General features: G+C 63.2%; 4 non-coding genes across 4 annotated transcripts; all 4 read left to right on the top strand.

Annotated features, from left to right (window-relative positions):
• The first annotated feature begins 3,236 nt into the window (after nucleotides 1-3,236).
• Nucleotides 3,237-3,355, top strand: LOC131870606 (5S ribosomal RNA). The gene has a single exon (XR_009368911.1). It is a non-coding gene; the product is annotated as a 5S ribosomal RNA (ribosomal RNA).
• Nucleotides 3,356-9,270: 5,915 nt separating this feature from the next.
• On the top strand, nucleotides 9,271-9,389 carry LOC131870605 (5S ribosomal RNA). Its single transcript, XR_009368910.1, has one exon. It is a non-coding gene; the product is annotated as a 5S ribosomal RNA (ribosomal RNA).
• Nucleotides 9,390-15,305: 5,916 nt separating this feature from the next.
• Nucleotides 15,306-15,424, top strand: LOC131870604 (5S ribosomal RNA). The gene has a single exon (XR_009368909.1). It is a non-coding gene; the product is annotated as a 5S ribosomal RNA (ribosomal RNA).
• Nucleotides 15,425-21,339: 5,915 nt separating this feature from the next.
• LOC131870603 (5S ribosomal RNA) lies at nucleotides 21,340-21,458 on the top strand. The gene has a single exon (XR_009368908.1). It is a non-coding gene; the product is annotated as a 5S ribosomal RNA (ribosomal RNA).
• Nucleotides 21,459-22,858: the final 1,400 nt, after the last annotated feature.

The following is a 22,858-nucleotide window of genomic DNA, read 5'->3' as shown; positions in this document are numbered from 1 at the left end:
TGCCTTCACTAATTTCCATAAAAGGCAAAAAAAAACGAGATTTTAAAATTTCCGTTTTGAAAGATAGTGAGAAAAAGGGAATGCTGGTGCCATCTTGAGCCCGCCCTGGTGCGCAGCCCAGCCAAGGTGTGCGCACCAAGGTGCCCACCCTGGCGAAGGTGCGCGCCCGGGCAATTAACCCAACTTCCAACTTCGCGCGCGCCAGGGTGGGAGCGCACCCAACAACCGGGCCTGGGAAGAGCCAATGCGAGAAACCCCACCAAACGCTCTGACAAAAAAAGAGGGGGCGCTCCAGTAACCCCGCTTCGGAGCGCACCCTGGGCAAACCCAGCCAGGGTGCCCACCCCGGCCAAGGTGCAGGCGAGGTGCGCACCCGGGGCAAACCGGGCTCCGACAACGTGCACGCCGCACCTTGGAGCACACTTCGTAGCGCTCCCGGGTGCGCACCTCAGAGCACACCAAGGTGGGCAGCGAGGTGCGCACCTTTGATGCGCTGCCTTCACTAATTTCCAGAAAAGGCAAAAAAAAGAGGAGATTTTAAAATTTCCGTTTTGAAAGATAGTGAAAAAAACGGAACGCGGGTGCCATCTTGAGCCCGCCCTGGTGCACAGCCCAGGTAAGGTGCCCACCCTGGCAAAGGTGCGCACCCGGGCAATTAACCCTACTTCCGACTTCGTGCGCGCCAGGGTGGCAACCGGGCCTGGGAAGAGCCAATGCGAGAAACCCCACCAAACGCTCCGACAAAAAAAGAGGCGGCGCTCCAATAACCCCGCTTCGGAGCGCAGCCGGGGCAAACCCAGCCAAGGTGCCCACCCCGACGAAGGTGCACGCGAGGTGCGCACCCGGGGCAAACCGGGCTCCGACAACGTGCACGCAGCACCTTGGAGCACACTTCGAAGCACTCCCGGGTGCCCACCGGCGTTGCGCACCGTGGTGGGCAGCGAGGTGCGCACCTTTGATGCGCTGCCTTCACTAATTTCCAGAAAAGGCAAAAAAAAATGAGATTTTAAAATTTCCGTTTTGAAAGATAGTGAAAAAAACGGAACGCGGGTGCCATCTTGAGCCCGCCCTGGTGCGCAGCCCAGGCAAGGCATGCGCACCAAGGTGCCCACCCGCGGTGCACGCCCGGGGCAAACCGGGCTCCGACTTCGTGCAGGCCGCACCTTGGAGCACACTTCGGAGCGCTCCTTGGTGCGCACCATGGTGCCCACCAGGGCGCACCCGGGGCAAACCGGGCTCCGACTTCGTGCACGCCGCACCTTGGAGCACACATCGGAGCGCTCCCAGGTTCGCACCAGCGTTGCGCACCTTTGATGCGCTGCCTTCACTAATTTCCAGAAAAGGCAAAAAAAAACGATATTTTAAAATTTCCGTTCTGAAAGATAGTGAAAAAAACGGAACGCGGGTGCCATCTTGAGCCCTTCCTGGTGCGCAGCCCAGGCAAGTTGTGCGCACCAAGGTGCCCACCCTGGCGGAGGTGCGCGCCCGGGGCAAACCGGGCTCCGACTTCGTGCACTGCATGGTGCCCACCAAGGCGCGCAACCCAGCCAAGGTGCCCACCGCAGCGAAGGTGCACGCGAGGTGCGCACCCGAGGTGCACACCCGGGGCAAACCGAGCTCCGACTTCGTGCACGCCGCACCTTGGAGCACACTTCAGAGCGCTCCTTGGTGCGCACCAGGGCGCGCAACCCAGCCAAGGTGCTCACCCCGGCGAAGGTGCACGCGAGGTGCGCACCCGGGGCAAGCCGGGCTCGGACTTCGTGCACGCCGCACCTTGGAGCACACATCGGAGCGCTCCCGGGTTCGCACCAGCATTGCGCACCTTTGATGCGCTGCCTTCACTAATTTCCAGAAAAGGCAAAAAAAAAAAAAAAAACGAGATTTTAAAATTTCCGTTTTGAAAGATAGTGAAAAAAACGGAACGCGGGTGCCATCTTGAGCCCGCCCTGGTGTGCAGCCCAGGCAAGTTGTGCGCACCAAGGCACCCACCCTGGCCAAGGTGGGTCACGGGGTGGGTCCTAGGGTGGGTAACGGGGTGGGTACTAAGGTGCGTGCCAAGGTGGGTCATGGGGTGGGTGCCAAGGTGGGCACCAGGGTGGGTGTGCACCAACCCTAGCCAGGGTAGGTCACGGGGTGGTTGTCGGGGTGGGCGTCAAGGAGCCAAGGTGGGTGGCAAGTAGCCAAGTTGCGTGCCAAGGTGGGTGTCGGGGTGGGTGCCAAGGATCCAAGGTGGGTGCCAAGGAACCAAGGTGGGTGTCTGGGTGGGTGCCGAGGTGGGAGCCAGGGTGGGTCCCAAGGTGAGTGCAAAGGTGGGTGCCAGGGTCAAGGTGAGTGCCAATGTGGGTTCCAAGGTGCCAGGGTCAGGGTGAGTGCCAATGTGGGTTCAAAGGTGCTAAGTTGGGTGCGAGGTTGGGTGCGAGGGTGGGTGGGTGCCAAGGTGTGCTAGGTGGAAGCCCGGGTGGGTCGGCATCCCATGGGTGTCGAGTTGGGTGCCTGATGGGTGCTTCTTGTCAAGTTTTAGTCGTCGGGACTCATTTCGAGCCTTAGAGGTCGTTTCTTGTCCGGTTGCCCTGTCTTCGACCTGGGAACCCAATTTTGGTCCTCGGGTCCCATTTTTTTTTGTCTCGCATCCCACTTTTGGCCTGTGGCCTTTTCGGGGTCGATTCTCGTTTTGGGCATCAGAGCATGTTTCTTCTCCTAAAACCCAATATTTGTTTATTAAGTCTCGGAACACATTTTTGTTCTCGTGGACCCATCATGGGTCTTGGAACGCATTTGTGGTCCTTGGGTCCCATTTTGCATCCCGAAACTTGTGTTTTGGTGCTTGATCCCTATTTTGGGTGCCCACCTTGCACCAAGTGCGCACCCGGGGCAAACCGAGCGCCTTGGTGCACCGGGGCAAGATCGAGCGTGCACCCGAGGCGCCCCGAACATGCACCAAGGTGCACTCGGCCCACATGTGAGCGCAGGTCGTTGCGCCCGAGGTGGTGTGTGGGCACCGCGTTGCAGACGGGACACTGCACGCACACGACGCCCCGTCCAGGTGCACGCACGTAGGCCGGGCCGGGTGCACACCCGACGCCCTAGCAAGGTGCGCGCACCCGGGCAGGGCTCACACTTGGCGAACGGGGCGCACTTCGCGAGGGAGGGTGTGCACCTCGACGGGGGTGGGTGGCCGGGGTGGATTCGCACGTGGGTCGCGGTTTGCTAAGTACACACTGCGACAAGCTCATAACGGGTGCGATCATACCAGCGTTAGTGCACCGGATCCCATCAGAACTCCGCAGTTAAGCGCGCTTGGGCCGGAGTAGTACTGGGATGGGTGACCTCCCGGGAAGTCCCGGTGTTGCACCCTTTTTTAGTTTTTCGCCGGGCGTCGCAATGCTATTTGAATAAACCTTTTGCCCGTTTGCGTTCTCGTCGGGGCCGGGCCGGGCCGGGGTGCGCTGCCCGCACTACCGCGCGCGCGGGGGCGACACCGAGCGCGCACCCGAGGCGCCCCGAGCACACAGGCCACGGTGCAACCCGGGCGTTGTGCGCGCACCCCGGTGCGCCCGAGGTGCTGCGCGCGCACCCAGGTGAAATCGGTGTGCACCTCGGCCAGTGCGCGCTCGGTCGAGTCGCGCACGTTGGCCAAGGTGCACGGTGATGTTTCTTACTCTAAGGTTCCGCACCAGACGCCCGGGACAGGTGAGCGAAGCTGGGCGGGGCCGGGTGCGCGGCCGGGGCAGGTGCACGCAGCTGGAGAGAGCTTTGGAGCACACCAGAGGTGCGCACCTTGGAGCACACTTCGGAGCGCACCAATGATGCGCTCCATTCAAAAGTTTCCTGAAAAGGCAAAAAAAGTTGAGATTATAGAATTTCCCACTTGAGAGATTGTAAAAAAAAAAAATTTAAAATGAAGGAAACGCGGGTGCCAAGGTGTGCGCGCCCGGGTGCGCAGCCCAGCCAAGGTGTGCGCACCAAGGCGCCCACCCTGGCGAAGGTGCACGCAAGGTGCGCACCCGAGGCAAACCGGACAATTAACCCAACTTTCGACTTCGCGCGCACCTGCGCACCTTGGAGCGCACTTCGGAGCGCTCCTTGGTGCGCACCAATCTTGGGCACCTCGGAGTGCACCATGGCGCCCACCAAGGTGCGCACCCGGGGCAAACCGAGCTCCGACTTCGTGCGCACCTTGGAGCGCACGAAAGGTGCGCACCATGGCGCCCACCAAGGTGCGCAGCCCAGCCAAGGCGTGCGCATCAAGGTGCGCACCCTGGCGAAGGTGCGCACCCGGGGCAAACCGAGCTCCGACTTCGTGCGCACCTTGGAGCGCACAAAGGGTGCGCAACCCAGCCAAGGTGTGCGCACCCCGGGCAAACCGAGCTCCGAATCGTGCGCACCTTGGAGCACACTTCGGAGCCCTCCTTGGTGCGCACCGATGTTGCGCACCTCGGAGCGCACCCGGGGAAAACAATGCAATTAACCCGACTTTCGACTTCGTGGGCACCTCGGAGCGCTCTCGGGTTCGCACCTCGGAGCACACCGAGGTGCGCACCTTTGATGCGCTGCCTTCACCAATTTCCAGAAAAGGCAAGAAAACATTGAGAAGGTGTGCGCACCGAGGTGCCCACCCTGGCGAAGGTGCACGCGAGGTGCGCACCCGGGGCAAACCGGGCTCCGACTTCGTGCACGCCATGCTGCGCACCTTGGAGGGCCATGGTGCGCACCTTGGAGCACACTTCGGAGCGCTCAATGGTGCCCAACCCAGCCAAGGTGCCCACCGCGGCGAAGGTGCACGCGAGGTGCGCACCCGGGGCAAACCGGGCTCCAACTTCGTGCACGCCGCACCTTGGAGCACACTTCGGAGCGCTCCTTGGTGCGCACCAGGGCGCGCAACCCAGCCGAGGTGCCCACCCCGGCGAAGGTGCACGCGGGGTGCGCACCCGGGGCAAACCGGGCTCCGACTTCGTGCACGCCATGGTGCCCACCGCGGCGAAGGTGCACGCGAGGTGCGCACCCGGGGCAAACCGGGCTCCGACTTCGTGCACGCCGCACCTTGGAGCACACTTCGGAGCGCTCCTTGGTGCGCACCAGGGCGCGCAACCCAGCCGAGGTGCCCACCCCGGCGAAGGTGCACGCGAGGTGCGCACCCGGGGCAAACCGGGCTCCGACTTCGTGCACGCCATGGTGCCCACCGCGGCGAAGGTGCACGCGAGGTGCGCACCCGGGGCAAACCGGGCTCCGACTTCGTGCACGCCGCACCTTGGAGCACACTTCGGAGCGCTCCTTGGTGCGCACCATGGTGCCCACCAGGGCGCGCAACCCCGCCGAAGGTGCACGCGAGGTGCGCACCCGGGGCAAACCGGGCTCCGACTTCGTGCACGCCGCACCTTGGAGCACACTTCGGAGCGCTCCTTGGTGCGCACCAGGGCGCGCAACCCCGCCGAAGGTGCACGCGAGGTGCGCACCCGGGGCAAACCGGGCTCCGACTTCGTGCACGCCATGGTGCGCACCAGGGTGCCCACCGCGGCGAAGGTGCGCACCCGGGGCAAACCGGGCTCCGACTTCGTGCACGCCGCACCTTGGAGCACACTTCGGAGCGCTCCTTGGTGCGCACCAGGGCGCGCAACCCAGCCGAGGTGCCCACCCCGGCGAAGGTGCACGCGAGGTGCGCACCCGGGGCAAACCGGGCTCCGACTTCGTGCACGCCATGGTGCCCACCGCGGCGAAGGTGCGCACCCGGGGCAAACCGGGCTAGGACTTCGTGCACGCCGCACCTTGGAGCACACTTCGGAGCGCTCCTTGGTGCGCACCATGGTGCCCACCAGGCCGCGCAACCCAGCCAAGGTGTGCGCACCAAGGTGCACGCGAGGTGCGCACCCGGGGCAAACCGGGGTCCGGCTTCGTGCACGCCGCACCTTGGAGCACACATCGGGGCGCTCCCGGGTTCGCACCGGCGTTGCGCACCGTGGTGGGCACCTCGGAGCGCACCGTGGTGGGCACCTCGGAGCACACCAAGGTGGGCAGCGAGGTGCGCACCTTTGATGCGATGCCTTCACTAATTTCCATAAAAGGCAAAAAAAAACGAGATTTTAAAATTTCCGTTTTGAAAGATAGTGAGAAAAAGGGAATGCTGGTGCCATCTTGAGCCCGCCCTGGTGCGCAGCCCAGCCAAGGTGTGCGCACCAAGGTGCCCACCCTGGCGAAGGTGCGCGCCCGGGCAATTAACCCAACTTCCAACTTCGCGCGCGCCAGGGTGGGAGCGCACCCAACAACCGGGCCTGGGAAGAGCCAATGCGAGAAACCCCACCAAACGCTCTGACAAAAAAAGAGGGGGCGCTCCAGTAACCCCGCTTCGGAGCGCACCCTGGGCAAACCCAGCCAGGGTGCCCACCCCGGCCAAGGTGCAGGCGAGGTGCGCACCCGGGGCAAACCGGGCTCCGACAACGTGCACGCCGCACCTTGGAGCACACTTCGTAGCGCTCCCGGGTGCGCACCTCAGAGCACACCAAGGTGGGCAGCGAGGTGCGCACCTTTGATGCGCTGCCTTCACTAATTTCCAGAAAAGGCAAAAAAAAGAGGAGATTTTAAAATTTCCGTTTTGAAAGATAGTGAAAAAAACGGAACGCGGGTGCCATCTTGAGCCCGCCCTGGTGCACAGCCCAGGTAAGGTGCCCACCCTGGCAAAGGTGCGCACCCGGGCAATTAACCCTACTTCCGACTTCGTGCGCGCCAGGGTGGCAACCGGGCCTGGGAAGAGCCAATGCGAGAAACCCCACCAAACGCTCCGACAAAAAAAGAGGCGGCGCTCCAATAACCCCGCTTCGGAGCGCAGCCGGGGCAAACCCAGCCAAGGTGCCCACCCCGACGAAGGTGCACGCGAGGTGCGCACCCGGGGCAAACCGGGCTCCGACAACGTGCACGCAGCACCTTGGAGCACACTTCGAAGCACTCCCGGGTGCCCACCGGCGTTGCGCACCGTGGTGGGCAGCGAGGTGCGCACCTTTGATGCGCTGCCTTCACTAATTTCCAGAAAAGGCAAAAAAAAATGAGATTTTAAAATTTCCGTTTTGAAAGATAGTGAAAAAAACGGAACGCGGGTGCCATCTTGAGCCCGCCCTGGTGCGCAGCCCAGGCAAGGCATGCGCACCAAGGTGCCCACCCGCGGTGCACGCCCGGGGCAAACCGGGCTCCGACTTCGTGCAGGCCGCACCTTGGAGCACACTTCGGAGCGCTCCTTGGTGCGCACCATGGTGCCCACCAGGGCGCACCCGGGGCAAACCGGGCTCCGACTTCGTGCACGCCGCACCTTGGAGCACACATCGGAGCGCTCCCAGGTTCGCACCAGCGTTGCGCACCTTTGATGCGCTGCCTTCACTAATTTCCAGAAAAGGCAAAAAAAAACGATATTTTAAAATTTCCGTTCTGAAAGATAGTGAAAAAAACGGAACGCGGGTGCCATCTTGAGCCCTTCCTGGTGCGCAGCCCAGGCAAGTTGTGCGCACCAAGGTGCCCACCCTGGCGGAGGTGCGCGCCCGGGGCAAACCGGGCTCCGACTTCGTGCACTGCATGGTGCCCACCAAGGCGCGCAACCCAGCCAAGGTGCCCACCGCAGCGAAGGTGCACGCGAGGTGCGCACCCGAGGTGCACACCCGGGGCAAACCGAGCTCCGACTTCGTGCACGCCGCACCTTGGAGCACACTTCAGAGCGCTCCTTGGTGCGCACCAGGGCGCGCAACCCAGCCAAGGTGCTCACCCCGGCGAAGGTGCACGCGAGGTGCGCACCCGGGGCAAGCCGGGCTCGGACTTCGTGCACGCCGCACCTTGGAGCACACATCGGAGCGCTCCCGGGTTCGCACCAGCATTGCGCACCTTTGATGCGCTGCCTTCACTAATTTCCAGAAAAGGCAAAAAAAAAAAAAAAACGAGATTTTAAAATTTCCGTTTTGAAAGATAGTGAAAAAAACGGAACGCGGGTGCCATCTTGAGCCCGCCCTGGTGTGCAGCCCAGGCAAGTTGTGCGCACCAAGGCACCCACCCTGGCCAAGGTGGGTCACGGGGTGGGTCCTAGGGTGGGTAACGGGGTGGGTACTAAGGTGCGTGCCAAGGTGGGTCATGGGGTGGGTGCCAAGGTGGGCACCAGGGTGGGTGTGCACCAACCCTAGCCAGGGTAGGTCACGGGGTGGTTGTCGGGGTGGGCGTCAAGGAGCCAAGGTGGGTGGCAAGTAGCCAAGTTGCGTGCCAAGGTGGGTGTCGGGGTGGGTGCCAAGGATCCAAGGTGGGTGCCAAGGAACCAAGGTGGGTGTCTGGGTGGGTGCCGAGGTGGGAGCCAGGGTGGGTCCCAAGGTGAGTGCAAAGGTGGGTGCCAGGGTCAAGGTGAGTGCCAATGTGGGTTCCAAGGTGCCAGGGTCAGAGTGAGTGCCAATGTGGGTTCAAAGGTGCTAAGTTGGGTGCGAGGTTGGGTGCGAGGGTGGGTGGGTGCCAAGGTGTGCTAGGTGGAAGCCCGGGTGGGTCGGCATCCCATGGGTGTCGAGTTGGGTGCCTGATGGGTGCTTCTTGTCAAGTTTTAGTCGTCGGGACTCATTTCGAGCCTTAGAGGTCGTTTCTTGTCCGGTTGCCCTGTCTTCGACCTGGGAACCCAATTTTGGTCCTCGGGTCCCATTTTTTTTTGTCTCGCATCCCACTTTTGGCCTGTGGCCTTTTCGGGGTCGATTCTCGTTTTGGGCATCAGAGCATGTTTCTTCTCCTAAAACCCAATATTTGTTTATTAAGTCTCGGAACACATTTTTGTTCTCGTGGACCCATCATGGGTCTTGGAACGCATTTGTGGTCCTTGGGTCCCATTTTGCATCCCGAAACTTGTGTTTTGGTGCTTGATCCCTATTTTGGGTGCCCACCTTGCACCAAGTGCGCACCCGGGGCAAACCGAGCGCCTTGGTGCACCGGGGCAAGATCGAGCGTGCACCCGAGGCGCCCCGAACATGCACCAAGGTGCACTCGGCCCACATGTGAGCGCAGGTCGTTGCGCCCGAGGTGGTGTGTGGGCACCGCGTTGCAGACGGGACACTGCACGCACACGACGCCCCGTCCAGGTGCACGCACGTAGGCCGGGCCGGGTGCACACCCGACGCCCTAGCAAGGTGCGCGCACCCGGGCAGGGCTCACACTTGGCGAACGGGGCGCACTTCGCGAGGGAGGGTGTGCACCTCGACGGGGGTGGGTGGCCGGGGTGGATTCGCACGTGGGTCGCGGTTTGCTAAGTACACACTGCGACAAGCTCATAACGGGTGCGATCATACCAGCGTTAGTGCACCGGATCCCATCAGAACTCCGCAGTTAAGCGCGCTTGGGCCGGAGTAGTACTGGGATGGGTGACCTCCCGGGAAGTCCCGGTGTTGCACCCTTTCTTAGTTTTTCGCCGGGCGTCGCAATGCTATTTGAATAAACCTTTTGCCCGTTTGCGTTCTCGTCGGGGCCGGGCCGGGCCGGGGTGCGCTGCCCGCACTACCGCGCGCGCGGGGGGCGACACCGAGCGCGCACCCGAGGCGCCCCGAGCACACAGGCCACGGTGCAACCCGGGCGTTGTGCGCGCACCCCGGTGCGCCCGAGGTGCTGCGCGCGCACCCAGGTGAAATCGGTGTGCACCTCGGCCAGTGCGCGCTCGGTCGAGTCGCGCACGTTGGCCAAGGTGCACGGTGATGTTTCTTACTCTAAGGTTCCGCACCAGACGCCCGGGACAGGTGAGCGAAGCTGGGCGGGGCCGGGTGCGCGGCCGGGGCAGGTGCACGCAGCTGGAGAGAGCTTTGGAGCACACCAGAGGTGCGCACCTTGGAGCACACTTCGGAGCGCACCAATGATGCGCTCCATTCAAAAGTTTCCTGAAAAGGCAAAAAAAGTTGAGATTATAGAATTTCCCACTTGAGAGATTGTAAAAAAAAAAAATTTAAAATGAAGGAAACGCGGGTGCCAAGGTGTGCGCGCCCGGGTGTGCAGCCCAGCCAAGGTGTGCGCACCAAGGCGCCCACCCTGGCGAAGGTGCACGCAAGGTGCGCACCCGAGGCAAACCGGACAATTAACCCAACTTTCGACTTCGCGCGCACCTGCGCACCTTGGAGCGCACTTCGGAGCGCTCCTTGGTGCGCACCAATCTTGGGCACCTCGGAGTGCACCATGGCGCCCACCAAGGTGCGCACCCGGGGCAAACCGAGCTCCGACTTCGTGCGCACCTTGGAGCGCACGAAAGGTGCGCACCATGGCGCCCACCAAGGTGCGCAGCCCAGCCAAGGCGTGCGCATCAAGGTGCGCACCCTGGCGAAGGTGCGCACCCGGGGCAAACCGAGCTCCGACTTCGTGCGCACCTTGGAGCGCACAAAGGGTGCGCAACCCAGCCAAGGTGTGCGCACCCCGGGCAAACCGAGCTCCGAATCGTGCGCACCTTGGAGCACACTTCGGAGCCCTCCTTGGTGCGCACCGATGTTGCGCACCTCGGAGCGCACCCGGGGAAAACAATGCAATTAACCCGACTTTCGACTTCGTGGGCACCTCGGAGCGCTCTCGGGTTCGCACCTCGGAGCACACCGAGGTGCGCACCTTTGATGCGCTGCCTTCACCAATTTCCAGAAAAGGCAAGAAAACATTGAGAAGGTGTGCGCACCGAGGTGCCCACCCTGGCGAAGGTGCACGCGAGGTGCGCACCCGGGGCAAACCGGGCTCCGACTTCGTGCACGCCATGCTGCGCACCTTGGAGGGCCATGGTGCGCACCTTGGAGCACACTTCGGAGCGCTCAATGGTGCCCAACCCAGCCAAGGTGCCCACCGCGGCGAAGGTGCACGCGAGGTGCGCACCCGGGGCAAACCGGGCTCCGACTTCGTGCACGCCGCACCTTGGAGCACACTTCGGAGCGCTCCTTGGTGCGCACCAGGGCGCGCAACCCAGCCGAGGTGCCCACCCCGGCGAAGGTGCACGCGGGGTGCGCACCCGGGGCAAACCGGGCTCCGACTTCGTGCACGCCATGGTGCCCACCGCGGCGAAGGTGCACGCGAGGTGCGCACCCGGGGCAAACCGGGCTCCGACTTCGTGCACGCCGCACCTTGGAGCACACTTCGGAGCGCTCCTTGGTGCACACCAGGGCGCGCAACCCAGCCGAGGTGCCCACCCCGGCGAAGGTGCACGCGAGGTGCGCACCCGGGGCAAACCGGGCTCCGACTTCGTGCACGCCATGGTGCCCACCGCGGCGAAGGTGCACGCGAGGTGCGCACCCGGGGCAAACCGGGCTCCGACTTCGTGCACGCCGCACCTTGGAGCACACTTCGGAGCGCTCCTTGGTGCGCACCATGGTGCCCACCAGGGCGCGCAACCCCGCCGAAGGTGCACGCGAGGTGCGCACCCGGGGCAAACCGGGCTCCGACTTCGTGCACGCCGCACCTTGGAGCACACTTCAGAGCGCTCCTTGGTGCGCACCAGGGCGCGCAACCCCGCCGAAGGTGCACGCGAGGTGCGCACCCGGGGCAAACCGGGCTCCGACTTCGTGCACGCCATGGTGCGCACCAGGGTGCCCACCGCGGCGAAGGTGCGCACCCGGGGCAAACCGGGCTCCGACTTCGTGCACGCCGCACCTTGGAGCACACTTCGGAGCGCTCCTTGGTGCGCACCAGGGCGCGCAACCCAGCCGAGGTGCCCACCCCGGCGAAGGTGCACGCGAGGTGCGCACCCGGGGCAAACCGGGCTCCGACTTCGTGCACGCCATGGTGCCCACCGCGGCGAAGGTGCGCACCCGGGGCAAACCGGGCTAGGACTTCGTGCACGCCGCACCTTGGAGCACACTTTGGAGCGCTCCTTGGTGCGCACCATGGTGCCCACCAGGCCGCGCAACCCAGCCAAGGTGTGCGCACCAAGGTGCACGCGAGGTGCGCACCCGGGGCAAACCGGGGTCCGGCTTCGTGCACGCCGCACCTTGGAGCACACATCGGGGCGCTCCCGGGTTCGCACCGGCGTTGCGCACCGTGGTGGGCACCTCGGAGCGCACCGTGGTGGGCACCTCGGAGCACACCAAGGTGGGCAGCGAGGTGCGCACCTTTGATGCGATGCCTTCACTAATTTCCATAAAAGGCAAAAAAAAACGAGATTTTAAAATTTCCGTTTTGAAAGATAGTGAGAAAAAGGGAATGCTGGTGCCATCTTGAGCCCGCCCTGGTGCGCAGCCCAGCCAAGGTGTGCGCACCAAGGTGCCCACCCTGGCGAAGGTGCGCGCCCGGGCAATTAACCCAACTTCCAACTTCGCGCGCGCCAGGGTGGGAGCGCACCCAACAACCGGGCCTGGGAAGAGCCAATGCGAGAAACCCCACCAAACGCTCTGACAAAAAAAGAGGGGGCGCTCCAGTAACCCCGCTTCGGAGCGCACCCTGGGCAAACCCAGCCAGGGTGCCCACCCCGGCCAAGGTGCAGGCGAGGTGCGCACCCGGGGCAAACCGGGCTCCGACAACGTGCACGCCGCACCTTGGAGCACACTTCGTAGCGCTCCCGGGTGCGCACCTCAGAGCACACCAAGGTGGGCAGCGAGGTGCGCACCTTTGATGCGCTGCCTTCACTAATTTCCAGAAAAGGCAAAAAAAAGAGGAGATTTTAAAATTTCCGTTTTGAAAGATAGTGAAAAAAACGGAACGCGGGTGCCATCTTGAGCCCGCCCTGGTGCACAGCCCAGGTAAGGTGCCCACCCTGGCAAAGGTGCGCACCCGGGCAATTAACCCTACTTCCGACTTCGTGCGCGCCAGGGTGGCAACCGGGCCTGGGAAGAGCCAATGCGAGAAACCCCACCAAACGCTCCGACAAAAAAAGAGGCGGCGCTCCAATAACCCCGCTTCGGAGCGCAGCCGGGGCAAACCCAGCCAAGGTGCCCACCCCGACGAAGGTGCACGCGAGGTGCGCACCCGGGGCAAACCGGGCTCCGACAACGTGCACGCAGCACCTTGGAGCACACTTCGAAGCACTCCCGGGTGCCCACCGGCGTTGCGCACCGTGGTGGGCAGCGAGGTGCGCACCTTTGATGCGCTGCCTTCACTAATTTCCAGAAAAGGCAAAAAAAAATGAGATTTTAAAATTTCCGTTTTGAAAGATAGTGAAAAAAACGGAACGCGGGTGCCATCTTGAGCCCGCCCTGGTGCGCAGCCCAGGCAAGGCATGCGCACCAAGGTGCCCACCCGCGGTGCACGCCCGGGGCAAACCGGGCTCCGACTTCGTGCAGGCCGCACCTTGGAGCACACTTCGGAGCGCTCCTTGGTGCGCACCATGGTGCCCACCAGGGCGCACCCGGGGCAAACCGGGCTCCGACTTCGTGCACGCCGCACCTTGGAGCACACATCGGAGCGCTCCCAGGTTCGCACCAGCGTTGCGCACCTTTGATGCGCTGCCTTCACTAATTTCCAGAAAAGGCAAAAAAAAACGATATTTTAAAATTTCCGTTCTGAAAGATAGTGAAAAAAACGGAACGCGGGTGCCATCTTGAGCCCTTCCTGGTGCGCAGCCCAGGCAAGTTGTGCGCACCAAGGTGCCCACCCTGGCGGAGGTGCGCGCCCGGGGCAAACCGGGCTCCGACTTCGTGCACTGCATGGTGCCCACCAAGGCGCGCAACCCAGCCAAGGTGCCCACCGCAGCGAAGGTGCACGCGAGGTGCGCACCCGAGGTGCACACCCGGGGCAAACCGAGCTCCGACTTCGTGCACGCCGCACCTTGGAGCACACTTCAGAGCGCTCCTTGGTGCGCACCAGGGCGCGCAACCCAGCCAAGGTGCTCACCCCGGCGAAGGTGCACGCGAGGTGCGCACCCGGGGCAAGCCGGGCTCGGACTTCGTGCACGCCGCACCTTGGAGCACACATCGGAGCGCTCCCGGGTTCGCACCAGCATTGCGCACCTTTGATGCGCTGCCTTCACTAATTTCCAGAAAAGGCAAAAAAAAAAAAAAAACGAGATTTTAAAATTTCCGTTTTGAAAGATAGTGAAAAAAACGGAACGCGGGTGCCATCTTGAGCCCGCCCTGGTGTGCAGCCCAGGCAAGTTGTGCGCACCAAGGCACCCACCCTGGCCAAGGTGGGTCACGGGGTGGGTCCTAGGGTGGGTAACGGGGTGGGTACTAAGGTGCGTGCCAAGGTGGGTCATGGGGTGGGTGCCAAGGTGGGCACCAGGGTGGGTGTGCACCAACCCTAGCCAGGGTAGGTCACGGGGTGGTTGTCGGGGTGGGCGTCAAGGAGCCAAGGTGGGTGGCAAGTAGCCAAGTTGCGTGCCAAGGTGGGTGTCGGGGTGGGTGCCAAGGATCCAAGGTGGGTGCCAAGGAACCAAGGTGGGTGTCTGGGTGGGTGCCGAGGTGGGAGCCAGGGTGGGTCCCAAGGTGAGTGCAAAGGTGGGTGCCAGGGTCAAGGTGAGTGCCAATGTGGGTTCCAAGGTGCCAGGGTCAGGGTGAGTGCCAATGTGGGTTCAAAGGTGCTAAGTTGGGTGCGAGGTTGGGTGCGAGGGTGGGTGGGTGCCAAGGTGTGCTAGGTGGAAGCCCGGGTGGGTCGGCATCCCATGGGTGTCGAGTTGGGTGCCTGATGGGTGCTTCTTGTCAAGTTTTAGTCGTCGGGACTCATTTCGAGCCTTAGAGGTCGTTTCTTGTCCGGTTGCCCTGTCTTCGACCTGGGAACCCAATTTTGGTCCTCGGGTCCCATTTTTTTTTGTCTCGCATCCCACTTTTGGCCTGTGGCCTTTTCGGGGTCGATTCTCGTTTTGGGCATCAGAGCATGTTTCTTCTCCTAAAACCCAATATTTGTTTATTAAGTCTCGGAACACATTTTTGTTCTCGTGGACCCATCATGGGTCTTGGAACGCATTTGTGGTCCTTGGGTCCCATTTTGCATCCCGAAACTTGTGTTTTGGTGCTTGATCCCTATTTTGGGTGCCCACCTTGCACCAAGTGCGCACCCGGGGCAAACCGAGCGCCTTGGTGCACCGGGGCAAGATCGAGCGTGCACCCGAGGCGCCCCGAACATGCACCAAGGTGCACTCGGCCCACATGTGAGCGCAGGTCGTTGCGCCCGAGGTGGTGTGTGGGCACCGCGTTGCAGACGGGACACTGCACGCACACGACGCCCCGTCCAGGTGCACGCACGTAGGCCGGGCCGGGTGCACACCCGACGCCCTAGCAAGGTGCGCGCACCCGGGCAGGGCTCACACTTGGCGAACGGGGCGCACTTCGCGAGGGAGGGTGTGCACCTCGACGGGGGTGGGTGGCCGGGGTGGATTCGCACGTGGGTCGCGGTTTGCTAAGTACACACTGCGACAAGCTCATAACGGGTGCGATCATACCAGCGTTAGTGCACCGGATCCCATCAGAACTCCGCAGTTAAGCGCGCTTGGGCCGGAGTAGTACTGGGATGGGTGACCTCCCGGGAAGTCCCGGTGTTGCACCCTTTCTTAGTTTTTCGCCGGGCGTCGCAATGCTATTTGAATAAACCTTTTGCCCGTTTGCGTTCTCGTCGGGGCCGGGCCGGGCCGGGGTGCGCTGCCCGCACTACCGCGCGCGCGGGGGCGACACCGAGCGCGCACCCGAGGCGCCCCGAGCACACAGGCCACGGTGCAACCCGGGCGTTGTGCGCGCACCCCGGTGCGCCCGAGGTGCTGCGCGCGCACCCAGGTGAAATCGGTGTGCACCTCGGCCAGTGCGCGCTCGGTCGAGTCGCGCACGTTGGCCAAGGTGCACGGTGATGTTTCTTACTCTAAGGTTCCGCACCAGACGCCCGGGACAGGTGAGCGAAGCTGGGCGGGGCCGGGTGCGCGGCCGGGGCAGGTGCACGCAGCTGGAGAGAGCTTTGGAGCACACCAGAGGTGCGCACCTTGGAGCACACTTCGGAGCGCACCAATGATGCGCTCCATTCAAAAGTTTCCTGAAAAGGCAAAAAAAGTTGAGATTATAGAATTTCCCACTTGAGAGATTGTAAAAAAAAAAAATTTAAAATGAAGGAAACGCGGGTGCCAAGGTGTGCGCGCCCGGGTGCGCAGCCCAGCCAAGGTGTGCGCACCAAGGCGCCCACCCTGGCGAAGGTGCACGCAAGGTGCGCACCCGAGGCAAACCGGACAATTAACCCAACTTTCGACTTCGCGCGCACCTGCGCACCTTGGAGCGCACTTCGGAGCGCTCCTTGGTGCGCACCAATCTTGGGCACCTCGGAGTGCACCATGGCGCCCACCAAGGTGCGCACCCGGGGCAAACCGAGCTCCGACTTCGTGCGCACCTTGGAGCGCACGAAAGGTGCGCACCATGGCGCCCACCAAGGTGCGCAGCCCAGCCAAGGCGTGCGCATCAAGGTGCGCACCCTGGCGAAGGTGCGCACCCGGGGCAAACCGAGCTCCGACTTCGTGCGCACCTTGGAGCGCACAAAGGGTGCGCAACCCAGCCAAGGTGTGCGCACCCCGGGCAAACCGAGCTCCGAATCGTGCGCACCTTGGAGCACACTTCGGAGCCCTCCTTGGTGCGCACCGATGTTGCGCACCTCGGAGCGCACCCGGGGAAAACAATGCAATTAACCCGACTTTCGACTTCGTGGGCACCTCGGAGCGCTCTCGGGTTCGCACCTCGGAGCACACCGAGGTGCGCACCTTTGATGCGCTGCCTTCACCAATTTCCAGAAAAGGCAAGAAAACATTGAGAAGGTGTGCGCACCGAGGTGCCCACCCTGGCGAAGGTGCACGCGAGGTGCGCACCCGGGGCAAACCGGGCTCCGACTTCGTGCACGCCATGCTGCGCACCTTGGAGGGCCATGGTGCGCACCTTGGAGCACACTTCGGAGCGCTCAATGGTGCCCAACCCAGCCAAGGTGCCCACCGCGGCGAAGGTGCACGCGAGGTGCGCACCCGGGGCAAACCGGGCTCCGACTTCGTGCACGCCGCACCTTGGAGCACACTTCGGAGCGCTCCTTGGTGCGCACCAGGGCGCGCAACCCAGCCGAGGTGCCCACCCCGGCGAAGGTGCACGCGGGGTGCGCACCCGGGGCAAACCGGGCTCCGACTTCGTGCACGCCATGGTGCCCACCGCGGCGAAGGTGCACGCGAGGTGCGCACCCGGGGCAAACCGGGCTCCGACTTCGTGCACGCCGCACCTTGGAGCACACTTCGGAGCGCTCCTTGGTGCGCACCAGGGCGCGCAACCCAGCCGAGGTGCCCACCCCGGCGAAGGTGCACGCGAGGTGCGCACCCGGGGCAAACCGGGCTCCGACTTCGTGCACGCCATGGTGCCCACCGCGGCGAAGGTGCACGCGAGGTGCGCACCCGGGGCAAACCGGGCTCCGACTTCGTGCACGCCGCACCTTGGAGCACACTTCGGAGCGCTCCTTGGTGCGCACCATGGTGCCCACCAGGGCGCGCAACCCCGCCGAAGGTGCACGCGAGGTGCGCACCCGGGGCAAACCGGGCTCCGACTTCGTGCACGCCGCACCTTGGAGCACACTTCGGAGCGCTCCTTGGTGCGCACCAGGGCGCGCAACCCCGCCGAAGGTGCACGCGAGGTGCGCACCCGGGGCAAACCGGGCTCCGACTTCGTGCACGCCATGGTGCGCACCAGGGTGCCCACCGCGGCGAAGGTGCGCACCCGGGGCAAACCGGGCTCCGACTTCGTGCACGCCGCACCTTGGAGCACACTTCGGAGCGCTCCTTGGTGCGCACCAGGGCGCGCAACCCAGCCGAGGTGCCCACCCCGGCGAAGGTGCACGCGAGGTGCGCACCCGGGGCAAACCGGGCTCCGACTTCGTGCACGCCATGGTGCCCACCGCGGCGAAGGTGCGCACCCGGGGCAAACCGGGCTAGGACTTCGTGCACGCCGCACCTTGGAGCACACTTTGGAGCGCTCCTTGGTGCGCACCATGGTGCCCACCAGGCCGCGCAACCCAGCCAAGGTGTGCGCACCAAGGTGCACGCGAGGTGCGCACCCGGGGCAAACCGGGGTCCGGCTTCGTGCACGCCGCACCTTGGAGCACACATCGGGGCGCTCCCGGGTTCGCACCGGCGTTGCGCACCGTGGTGGGCACCTCGGAGCGCACCGTGGTGGGCACCTCGGAGCACACCAAGGTGGGCAGCGAGGTGCGCACCTTTGATGCGATGCCTTCACTAATTTCCATAAAAGGCAAAAAAAAACGAGATTTTAAAATTTCCGTTTTGAAAGATAGTGAGAAAAAGGGAATGCTGGTGCCATCTTGAGCCCGCCCTGGTGCGCAGCCCAGCCAAGGTGTGCGCACCAAGGTGCCCACCCTGGCGAAGGTGCGCGCCCGGGCAATTAACCCAACTTCCAACTTCGCGCGCGCCAGGGTGGGAGCGCACCCAACAACCGGGCCTGGGAAGAGCCAATGCGAGAAACCCCACCAAACGCTCTGACAAAAAAAGAGGGGGCGCTCCAGTAACCCCGCTTCGGAGCGCACCCTGGGCAAACCCAGCCAGGGTGCCCACCCCGGCCAAGGTGCAGGCGAGGTGCGCACCCGGGGCAAACCGGGCTCCGACAACGTGCACGCCGCACCTTGGAGCACACTTCGTAGCGCTCCCGGGTGCGCACCTCAGAGCACACCAAGGTGGGCAGCGAGGTGCGCACCTTTGATGCGCTGCCTTCACTAATTTCCAGAAAAGGCAAAAAAAAGAGGAGATTTTAAAATTTCCGTTTTGAAAGATAGTGAAAAAAACGGAACGCGGGTGCCATCTTGAGCCCGCCCTGGTGCACAGCCCAGGTAAGGTGCCCACCCTGGCAAAGGTGCGCACCCGGGCAATTAACCCTACTTCCGACTTCGTGCGCGCCAGGGTGGCAACCGGGCCTGGGAAGAGCCAATGCGAGAAACCCCACCAAACGCTCCGACAAAAAAAGAGGCGGCGCTCCAATAACCCCGCTTCGGAGCGCAGCCGGGGCAAACCCAGCCAAGGTGCCCACCCCGACGAAGGTGCACGCGAGGTGCGCACCCGGGGCAAACCGGGCTCCGACAACGTGCACGCAGCACCTTGGAGCACACTTCGAAGCACTCCCGGGTGCCCACCGGCGTTGCGCACCGTGGTGGGCAGCGAGGTGCGCACCTTTGATGCGCTGCCTTCACTAATTTCCAGAAAAGGCAAAAAAAAATGAGATTTTAAAATTTCCGTTTTGAAAGATAGTGAAAAAAACGGAACGCGGGTGCCATCTTGAGCCCGCCCTGGTGCGCAGCCCAGGCAAGGCATGCGCACCAAGGTGCCCACCCGCGGTGCACGCCCGGGGCAAACCGGGCTCCGACTTCGTGCAGGCCGCACCTTGGAGCACACTTCGGAGCGCTCCTTGGTGCGCACCATGGTGCCCACCAGGGCGCACCCGGGGCAAACCGGGCTCCGACTTCGTGCACGCCGCACCTTGGAGCACACATCGGAGCGCTCCCAGGTTCGCACCAGCGTTGCGCACCTTTGATGCGCTGCCTTCACTAATTTCCAGAAAAGGCAAAAAAAAACGATATTTTAAAATTTCCGTTCTGAAAGATAGTGAAAAAAACGGAACGCGGGTGCCATCTTGAGCCCTTCCTGGTGCGCAGCCCAGGCAAGTTGTGCGCACCAAGGTGCCCACCCTGGCGGAGGTGCGCGCCCGGGGCAAACCGGGCTCCGACTTCGTGCACTGCATGGTGCCCACCAAGGCGCGCAACCCAGCCAAGGTGCCCACCGCAGCGAAGGTGCACGCGAGGTGCGCACCCGAGGTGCACACCCGGGGCAAACCGAGCTCCGACTTCGTGCACGCCGCACCTTGGAGCACACTTCAGAGCGCTCCTTGGTGCGCACCAGGGCGCGCAACCCAGCCAAGGTGCTCACCCCGGCGAAGGTGCACGCGAGGTGCGCACCCGGGGCAAGCCGGGCTCGGACTTCGTGCACGCCGCACCTTGGAGCACACATCGGAGCGCTCCCGGGTTCGCACCAGCATTGCGCACCTTTGATGCGCTGCCTTCACTAATTTCCAGAAAAGGCAAAAAAAAAAAAAAAACGAGATTTTAAAATTTCCGTTTTGAAAGATAGTGAAAAAAACGGAACGCGGGTGCCATCTTGAGCCCGCCCTGGTGTGCAGCCCAGGCAAGTTGTGCGCACCAAGGCACCCACCCTGGCCAAGGTGGGTCACGGGGTGGGTCCTAGGGTGGGTAACGGGGTGGGTACTAAGGTGCGTGCCAAGGTGGGTCATGGGGTGGGTGCCAAGGTGGGCACCAGGGTGGGTGTGCACCAACCCTAGCCAGGGTAGGTCACGGGGTGGTTGTCGGGGTGGGCGTCAAGGAGCCAAGGTGGGTGGCAAGTAGCCAAGTTGCGTGCCAAGGTGGGTGTCGGGGTGGGTGCCAAGGATCCAAGGTGGGTGCCAAGGAACCAAGGTGGGTGTCTGGGTGGGTGCCGAGGTGGGAGCCAGGGTGGGTCCCAAGGTGAGTGCAAAGGTGGGTGCCAGGGTCAAGGTGAGTGCCAATGTGGGTTCCAAGGTGCCAGGGTCAGGGTGAGTGCCAATGTGGGTTCAAAGGTGCTAAGTTGGGTGCGAGGTTGGGTGCGAGGGTGGGTGGGTGCCAAGGTGTGCTAGGTGGAAGCCCGGGTGGGTCGGCATCCCATGGGTGTCGAGTTGGGTGCCTGATGGGTGCTTCTTGTCAAGTTTTAGTCGTCGGGACTCATTTCGAGCCTTAGAGGTCGTTTCTTGTCCGGTTGCCCTGTCTTCGACCTGGGAACCCAATTTTGGTCCTCGGGTCCCATTTTTTTTTGTCTCGCATCCCACTTTTGGCCTGTGGCCTTTTCGGGGTCGATTCTCGTTTTGGGCATCAGAGCATGTTTCTTCTCCTAAAACCCAATATTTGTTTATTAAGTCTCGGAACACATTTTTGTTCTCGTGGACCCATCATGGGTCTTGGAACGCATTTGTGGTCCTTGGGTCCCATTTTGCATCCCGAAACTTGTGTTTTGGTGCTTGATCCCTATTTTGGGTGCCCACCTTGCACCAAGTGCGCACCCGGGGCAAACCGAGCGCCTTGGTGCACCGGGGCAAGATCGAGCGTGCACCCGAGGCGCCCCGAACATGCACCAAGGTGCACTCGGCCCACATGTGAGCGCAGGTCGTTGCGCCCGAGGTGGTGTGTGGGCACCGCGTTGCAGACGGGACACTGCACGCACACGACGCCCCGTCCAGGTGCACGCACGTAGGCCGGGCCGGGTGCACACCCGACGCCCTAGCAAGGTGCGCGCACCCGGGCAGGGCTCACACTTGGCGAACGGGGCGCACTTCGCGAGGGAGGGTGTGCACCTCGACGGGGGTGGGTGGCCGGGGTGGATTCGCACGTGGGTCGCGGTTTGCTAAGTACACACTGCGACAAGCTCATAACGGGTGCGATCATACCAGCGTTAGTGCACCGGATCCCATCAGAACTCCGCAGTTAAGCGCGCTTGGGCCGGAGTAGTACTGGGATGGGTGACCTCCCGGGAAGTCCCGGTGTTGCACCCTTTTTTAGTTTTTCGCCGGGCGTCGCAATGCTATTTGAATAAACCTTTTGCCCGTTTGCGTTCTCGTCGGGGCCGGGCCGGGCCGGGGTGCGCTGCCCGCACTACCGCGCGCGCGGGGGCGACACCGAGCGCGCACCCGAGGCGCCCCGAGCACACAGGCCACGGTGCAACCCGGGCGTTGTGCGCGCACCCCGGTGCGCCCGAGGTGCTGCGCGCGCACCCAGGTGAAATCGGTGTGCACCTCGGCCAGTGCGCGCTCGGTCGAGTCGCGCACGTTGGCCAAGGTGCACGGTGATGTTTCTTACTCTAAGGTTCCGCACCAGACGCCCGGGACAGGTGAGCGAAGCTGGGCGGGGCCGGGTGCGCGGCCGGGGCAGGTGCACGCAGCTAGAGAGAGCTTTGGAGCACACCAGAGGTGCGCACCTTGGAGCACACTTCGGAGCGCACCAATGATGCGCTCCATTCAAAAGTTTCCTGAAAAGGCAAAAAAAGTTGAGATTATAGAATTTCCCACTTGAGAGATTGTAAAAAAAAAAAATTTAAAATGAAGGAAACGCGGGTGCCAAGGTGTGCGCGCCCGGGTGCGCAGCCCAGCCAAGGTGTGCGCACCAAGGCGCCCACCCTGGCGAAGGTGCACGCAAGGTGCGCACCCGAGGCAAACCGGACAATTAACCCAACTTTCGACTTCGCGCGCACCTGCGCACCTTGGAGCGCACTTCGGAGCGCTCCTTGGTGCGCACCAATCTTGGGCACCTCGGAGTGCACCATGGCGCCCACCAAGGTGCGCACCCGGGGCAAACCGAGCTCCGACTTCGTGCGCACCTTGGAGCGCACGAAAGGTGCGCACCATGGCGCCCACCAAGGTGCGCAGCCCAGCCAAGGCGTGCGCATCAAGGTGCGCACCCTGGCGAAGGTGCGCACCCGGGGCAAACCGAGCTCCGACTTCGTGCGCACCTTGGAGCGCACAAAGGGTGCGCAACCCAGCCAAGGTGTGCGCACCCCGGGCAAACCGAGCTCCGAATCGTGCGCACCTTGGAGCACACTTCGGAGCCCTCCTTGGTGCGCACCGATGTTGCGCACCTCGGAGCGCACCCGGGGAAAACAATGCAATTAACCCGACTTTCGACTTCGTGGGCACCTCGGAGCGCTCTCGGGTTCGCACCTCGGAGCACACCGAGGTGCGCACCTTTGATGCGCTGCCTTCACCAATTTCCAGAAAAGGCAAGAAAACATTGAGAAGGTGTGCGCACCGAGGTGCCCACCCTGGCGAAGGTGCACGCGAGGTGCGCACCCGGGGCAAACCGGGCTCCGACTTCGTGCACGCCATGCTGCGCACCTTGGAGGGCCATGGTGCGCACCTTGGAGCACACTTCGGAGCGCTCAATGGTGCCCAACCCAGCC

Source organism: Cryptomeria japonica, unplaced genomic scaffold (assembly GCF_030272615.1).
Source record: "Cryptomeria japonica unplaced genomic scaffold, Sugi_1.0 HiC_scaffold_338, whole genome shotgun sequence".
Taxonomy (NCBI): domain Eukaryota; kingdom Viridiplantae; phylum Streptophyta; class Pinopsida; order Cupressales; family Cupressaceae; genus Cryptomeria; species Cryptomeria japonica.
Note: the sequence above shows the minus strand (reverse complement) of the source record. Positions and strands in the feature narration are given on the sequence as shown.